Source organism: Dreissena polymorpha, chromosome 11, assembly GCF_020536995.1.
Source record: "Dreissena polymorpha isolate Duluth1 chromosome 11, UMN_Dpol_1.0, whole genome shotgun sequence".
Taxonomy (NCBI): domain Eukaryota; kingdom Metazoa; phylum Mollusca; class Bivalvia; order Myida; family Dreissenidae; genus Dreissena; species Dreissena polymorpha.
The window spans coordinates 25,276,793-25,284,451 of NC_068365.1; the positions used below are offsets into that span (position 1 = coordinate 25,276,793).

Below are 7,659 nucleotides of genomic sequence, written 5' to 3' on the forward strand. Positions count from 1 at the left end.
ATAGAGCGGTAACTTTCATTTTCTAAGATTCGACCACATGACTTAGTTTTTATACACAGGTGACCCACAGTCAAATTGAAGTTGCAATTTAATATCTTTAGTAGTTATAGGAATATGTACTTGTTGCGTGCAAACTCGAACCTGAATTTCAACTTGCACGCCCACCTTAACCGGACTTATTTAAGAACGAAAGGGAATCCTTCTTAAAACGGTCTATTTTAATATATTTTGTAAGTATAGAGATATGGCTAAGTTGCACGCAAACATTACAATAATTTTCTCACACAAAAAGGGTCCAAACTCTGCAAAATTGCAGATCAGTGTTTTGAACAAGGTCAGTAACCCAAAAACAATGACACGAACAAAGGAAAAACAGTACAAACAGAGAAATGGTGTTGTTGCAGGACATTATGCGGACTCCAACGACGTCGCCGACATTTCAATATTTAGCTTTGAGGCGATCTTGTCCAATGAAGCAGAACCATGTTGATAGCCTTAAAATATTTACTTCTCCACATGCAACACTAACCTTGTATACAGATTTTATCAGTATACCTATCTTTGTTATCAGTTATACATGCGACAGTGGCGCTTTTATACATAACGCAAGTTTAAATCTACATCATCACGAACAAGCAAGTAACGCAATTATTTGTGTTTAAAATGTTTCATTATGACACTTCAAATTTTCGAGAAGGAGTTAACCTACTGCAATCCCGTTTGAAAACATTAAGTCAAATATGAAAACAAGCATACATCCAGAAATAATGGATTTGCATTATGCAAATAAAAAACAAAGTTCAAGAGGGATGTTGGAACACAGACAAGCTTTCAAGGGTAGAGAAGAATCAGTCATTGCTGACGCTTGTGTTTTTAATAATTTTTATCATAAATACGTTAAAACTCCGAATATAGATCACATCGGTTGTATGCATAAACACGATAAACGTTAAGATCCTGCACATTCAGCTAAGCCGTACGCCCAATCTACCAAATACTCCAAACACGTTCAATAGTCATCACTATTGGCGACGTGTTACCAGACATTAGTAATTTATCATACTTGTAAGAATCATCATTTTTGAGTAATCAGGTCAGGTGGAGAAGGTTATTTTGTCCATTTTAGGTTAGCAGTCACATCCACTTAGTTGCCTTCGCCAAACATTAATTTACATACCCTTAATCAAACCAGGGTCAGCAACAAGCCGTGTATATAATAACACCATGTTATTGTTACAACAACTATTATATACTCAAGTCTTATAACCATTATATATTGAATAGTAACAGATTAATAATTTTATTTTATCTATAAACTAATACAAAATTCCGATAGAGCGGTAACAATAATTTGAAAACAGTTTAGTTACATTTGGATGTCATTGCATTACAGTTTTTTCCAGTATTTAAGAGTAATATATCTGTTTGAATTTATTATGACTTAAAAACACATTGCTACATAATATACAAACTATTAAAATCATTCATCTACGAAACATGCTCAATTTGCATTTGGAGCAGGTGTGTGCCTTTAAAGAAGAATGCTCATTGACCAATTGTATTACGTGATAAGATAAATGAAATTGCACCCATGTATAGATCTGTACGGTCATGTGAGTTGCAATCATATGACCACATCAAAGTTCAATTATATCAACCAACTATTATAGCAGCAAAGTATTAAATGTAAAAAAATGGCTTTACATTTTGAGAGTTCGATTCATAAAGGATCAGATTTGTTATTTGACTGTTCTTGCTTCACTTGTCATGAAAATGACAGAAACACAGAGGCTGAATTCTACTGCGAGGAATGTTCCATTTTATTCTGCGACAAAGGTATGGAGAACCATAACTATCTTTACAAGAAACATGCAACTTCGGGGAAGGCAAACAGCAGCCTTTGGCCTGTTTCCAATGGTAAATTAGAGCAATGTAAGGTGCACTATGGCAGGAAATTTGAAATATTCTGTGGTGACCACAATGAACTTTTATGTAATATGTGCCATGTCTCAAATCACAAGTAAGTACTCCTTTTCTTCAACAAGTTTTTTAGTTTACTCAAAAAGTATCTTCAAATAAATGTTAACTCTATGTTTATTGCATTAAAAACGTCTTTAAGGAATAATGTATTGTCTTTATAGGAAATGCAGTCATGTTGAACTCATTGCTGATAAAGTGAAAGACCTCCACAAGAAAGAAGAATTCATGCTGCTGTCAGCAATTATTGATTCAATACATGAACAGTTGAATCGGAAGAAAGATGATTTTGTGGTAAATTTGAAGTCCCTTGAAAAGTCCTACAATACAATTCTCGAAAAAATCACCGTGTTACGCAATAAAATAAACGATTCTTTGGATCTTCTGGAGAGAAACACCACCAAAGAATTGGACACATTGCTAGCTACCATGCGGGCATCTATTCAAACTGATATTGAAACTTGCACCGAGTCTATCAAAGTCATGACGTGTGTATAAGATGTTTGGCTTAATGTCACAGACAAGAGTGAAGTGATCCTTTTTATGCAATACAGAAAATCCATTGACCAATCCACCAAGATTAGAGCAGTTTTAGAAGCCATGACAACAGACAATAAGATGACGCTGACGTTTGTTCCTGACACAACCATTCTACAAATGCTCTCCGCAATTTGTGGAGTGGGACAATTACTCAGCCAAGAAAACACAGTACCTAGACAGACAGTGTACACAGTATCTTACCAATATAGCACGATAAATCAAACAAATGATGGTACAGCAAAGTCAGACATGGTTTCCAATACATTATCGGAACCAACTTTGCAAGATGACATTACAAACCAAACTACTGCAATTAACAAGCCAATTGCGATGTCCAATCCAGTATCCAATAGTCAAGCCATGGCTCCTGATACATAAACAAATTCATCCCTTGAGCTGCTTAATGCGTATTTTATAGTGAGTTCGTGTGATCTAATCTTAAACCAAATAATGGAAGTAAAAAGCAATAAGAGGTATACAGTGAAAAACTGAAGACAGATGCATACACATGCCGTATAACCGGTATCTGCGAGACAGCCTCTGGAGAACTTATTATCACAGGCTGGGGTAACAATCGGACCGGTATCTGCGAGACAGCCTCTGGAGAACTTATTATCACAGGCTGGGGTAACAACTGCGAGACAGCCTCTGGAGAACTTATTATCACAGGCTGGGGTAACAATCGGATAAAGCTGCTGGATAAGACGTTCAAGGTGATGGCCCACTGTGCCTTGCCTGGTAGACCACTGGCCATGTGTAGCATTGACTGCAGTGTAGTGATAGTAGCTCTGGATAACATGAGTGTCATCTATATCAGAGTGATGAAACGTCTGTTCTCCAGTTGGTACAAGACAAGATAGAGAAGCTCAAACATTCTTGTCTAGGTATTGCTTATCACAAGGACAGCCTGTTCATAACCTCAAATACAGCACTGTACCAATACACGGTGAATGGGCGATTGGTTAGCACTATGTATGAGGATACATCAGGTAGAAGTTCAAATAGTAATTAAAAGAAAATAAAAGTGAACAGTAATTGTTCATATTTCTAAAATACCATGAAACTAATTTAGGTTTTGTTGTAAATAATTAACTTAACATGTTGCATATAGTCAATGTTCTTCTTGTGCACATTTTCATATGAACAAAAGTTTAGTACAATTAAATTGTGTTACCAAAATAATTTGATTACATATTTTGCAATTAGACAAAAAGAAATTACTAGGTAAGTATTTACTACAGGTAAGATCCTCAAGTGAGGTTTAGAAAAAATAAACCAAGTTTCTTGGCGAGTGCATCAGATTTTCGTGCTGACCAAATAAACTTTTCCTCTATGCTAATGATCCTATAATTTTCTGTAATTAAGAAACAAAGAGATATTATTACTATAGTTTCCTCATTAAAATGTCATAAACCCGCTCGTGTATATGTGTTATTTCTTTTCTGAATATACACCTTATTTTAATATTGTTTCATAAACCCAGTAAGCTCCTGTGCAGTCGGTCCAGATGGAGACAGAATATATGTTGCCAACGAGGTCAAAAAACAGCTCGTCACACTATCCAGGGATGGCGCATTGATATCCACTCTGACTGACCCTGCACTTAATTGGGGTTATGGAGATGTCCCACCTGGCCTCCATGTGACAAACTCCGGACAAATTCTGGTCTGTGGAGGCTGGTCCCAAACAATCCTTCAAGTGGCCAGAGATGGGAGACAGCGACTGGCAGTGTTGGATATGGAGGATGGTGTGGACTCACCAGTATCTGTATACTATAGTCAACACACTGGAACACTCATTGTGGGAATGAAGGACAATAATGACATTCTGACGTTTAAGGCAATGACTGTTGGAAAAGGATAGCGTGATCATTCAATGTATAACAGCAGTTTTCAATTATATACCTAAACGTGTTATGAATCTATCAATATAATATATACATGTTTATTATGTAAAACTGGCAGTAATGAATTTGCAATAAGTTAATATTGGTAATATTTATCTTAGAATATGTACTTTCATACCTAACAAAATATGTTGGTGGATAAATTATTGTTATAACTACTAATCTATACATTGAAACATGAATTTTTATATAGAATTTAGTTGTGTTGTGTTATTCAATTATGTTACTTACAAGGTACTGATCAATTTAGTACAATTAATAGCAAGCCAGAGTAACATTAATTCAGACGGTTTATAAAATTACGTACATCACATAGGGTTACATTAGATTTTCAAGAATATTACCAAATGCCATTTTTTGGGAGTTGCATAACATTGATTTGAATTCTTTCTTATGTTAGGTTCAAAAGACTTGTGTTATTAAGATGGCTTCAACGGCGCATTTTTTTTTCAAGAGATATGTACCGGTACGGCGTAGTTCATATAACATTTGATCAAATATTTGATAATTGGCTGCCATGTTTTTCAAAAGACCGGAACCGTTTTCGAATTTCGACGAGGTACCATTAAAACAAATTGTCTATGAAGTTTCGTGAATATAAGAAAAGAAATATGATTTCTTGAGCATTTTTTTTATAAAATTTTACCTAGTTTCTGACACACTAAGAACTCTGCCAAAAGATTACTCGGACTAATGTTCGAAACATGTTGTTTGAAGATTATACAATGAAAATGTGGTCTCTTCAGTGTTCACAGGGTGAATATATAATTATATGATTGATGTTAAATGGTGTCACTTCATGACAATTGATTGCCTGAAATAACAAATGTAAAGTACAAAAATTTGCCTATACAAATGATAGGTCATTCATATTATCATTTATATTAATTCTGGATGAATCCCCTGTGTCAGCCCTCATGGGTTAACAATATTGAATACCACTTATTGACAGTAAAATCATATCTCGAAATGCTCCAAGATTTTATTCCAACATAAGATTCGATTAGATTAACACTTGTAACAAAGATAAATCTTTTATTGATAATCGTCAATCGAAAAAAAAATAAATGTCAAGCGCTTTTCATAGATAATTTAGCACACACACAAAGTATTACCGTCATAGTGTTTAAACTTCTCTCTAAACTCGAAACCCGCGTAATGTAGTGGTCGCGTATAAAATAAAATGCACGACTATATCGCCGAAGTACGGTGGCATAGAGGTGACATTCACTCCTCTTTTTTTAAATTGCACTCCTCTTTTTTCTATCTCGTGGCCACGAGTTAGCTAAGTCGGGATCTCGAGATCACGAGAAGTGACATTCACTCCTCTTTTTTAAAATTGCTCTCCTCTTTTTTTATATCTCGTGGCCACGAGTTAGCTATGTCGTGGCCACGAGATAGAAAAAAGAGGAGTGCAAAACTAAATAAAAGCGGAGTGCAATTAAAGGGATCTTTTCACGCTTTGGTAAATTGACAAAATTGAAAAAAGTTGTTTCAGATTCGCAAATTTTCGTTTTAGTTATGATATTTGTGAGGAAACAGTAATACTGAACATTTACCATGGTCTAATATAGCCATTATATGCATCTTTTGACGATTTTAAAACCTAAAAATTATAAAGCGTTGCAACGCGAAACGATTGAATAATTTGGAGAGTTCTGTTTGTGTCGTTAAATTTTGTGAAACTACGAAGATTGCTTATATAAGGTATAAAATACATCAAGTATGTGTATTCGGCGGAATAGCTCAGTAGGCTAAAGCGTTTTTACTTCAGGACTCTGGCAGGACTCCAGGGGTCACTGGTTCGAAACCTGCTCCGGGCAATGTTCTTTTCCTTTTTTAAATTTTATTCTTGATTTTTACTGAAGCTTTTACGATCCAATGTTTACATTTATCAATATAAAGCATTTAATGAATAAGTTAAAAAATGCCAAAATCTGTGAAAAGGCCCCTTTAAAAAAAGAGCGGTGCAGTAAATAAAGGCAGCGTGCATTAAACAAAAGAGGAGAGAATTTTCGCTATCTCGAGATCCCGAGTTAGTCAGCCAATTAAATTTTGCGTAACATGTGTAAATATTCTGTACGCATATATAGCTGGTTAAAGCAGGCAAGCAGCGCGTATCTAGAAAAACATAACAAAATCTCAGAAGTCCAATCAGGCTGTAGATCTAACCACTCTTGCGAAGATCATTTAGTACGCCTTGAAGCTGATATTTAAAGAGCCCAAAATCTCGGTCAAACCGTAGCAGCCGTATTTTTTGACCTCACAGCCGCATTCGATAAACTATGGAACGAAAACGCCATTAAAACACTTAATATGTTAGGAATAGAGGGTAAAATGCTCAACTGGCTTGCAGCTTTTCTTACAACGCGTAAAATAAAAGTGAGACTGCATGACGCGACATCAGAATCAGTTGAGACTATAAACGGCTGTCCCCAAGGTAGTGTCCTATCTCCGATATTATTTTCCGTGACTATGAACACTCTAGACAGAGAAATTAATGCACATAATTCACAAAATAACACTGATCTAATCAATTTATCACTTTTTGTAGACGATAGTGCAATATGGACTTCATCAAAATCGCCGAATCTAGCAATTACTAAAATCCAAAAAGCCCTAACTGAAATAAAAAACTGGAGCGCATCGAATGGCTTCCAAATAAATCCCACAAAAACCCAAGCAATCTTATTCCCTGCCAGTGCACAAAAGTAGCGGCCAATGCACGTAAAGCAACTCGATCTAAGAAAAACCCCGACCCCCCACAACTTACTCTATGTGGTGCTCCTCTTCCGCTTCTTGACAACATTACTTTTTTGGGTATGACATTTGACAAATATTTAACATGGAAAGACCACATCCTTAAACTAGTTGTACGCTGCCAAAAGGACCTCAACTTTCTAAAATGCATCCAAAGAAACAACTGGGGTACGGATAAAAAAGCTCTTATGCGTATCTATAAAGCCACTATCTGGGCAAAAATAAACTACGGAAGCATTGCGTACAATTCAGCCAGTGAAACATTACTAAATAAATTACAAGTAATCCAAAATACGGCACTTAAAATTATAACTGGTACACGTAAATCTACAAGCACCGTTCTGCTGCACGTTGAATGTGGAATGATAGAACTGGGTCAACAAAGGCAAATTAGCCAACTAAAATACCGCGCGCGCACGCTATCTATGGGACCACACCTCCCAATTAATCGTAGGATACTGATTTGACTGCGCTTT

General features: G+C 35.8%; 1 long non-coding RNA gene across 1 annotated transcript; it reads left to right on the top strand.

Moving 5' to 3' along the window:
- The first annotated feature begins 1,637 nt into the window (after nucleotides 1–1,637).
- LOC127851129 (uncharacterized) lies at nucleotides 1,638–4,554 on the top strand. Its single transcript, XR_008035670.1, has 3 exons — nucleotides 1,638–1,836; nucleotides 2,142–3,506; nucleotides 4,001–4,554. It is a non-coding gene; the product is annotated as an uncharacterized LOC127851129 (long non-coding RNA).
- Nucleotides 4,555–7,659: the final 3,105 nt, after the last annotated feature.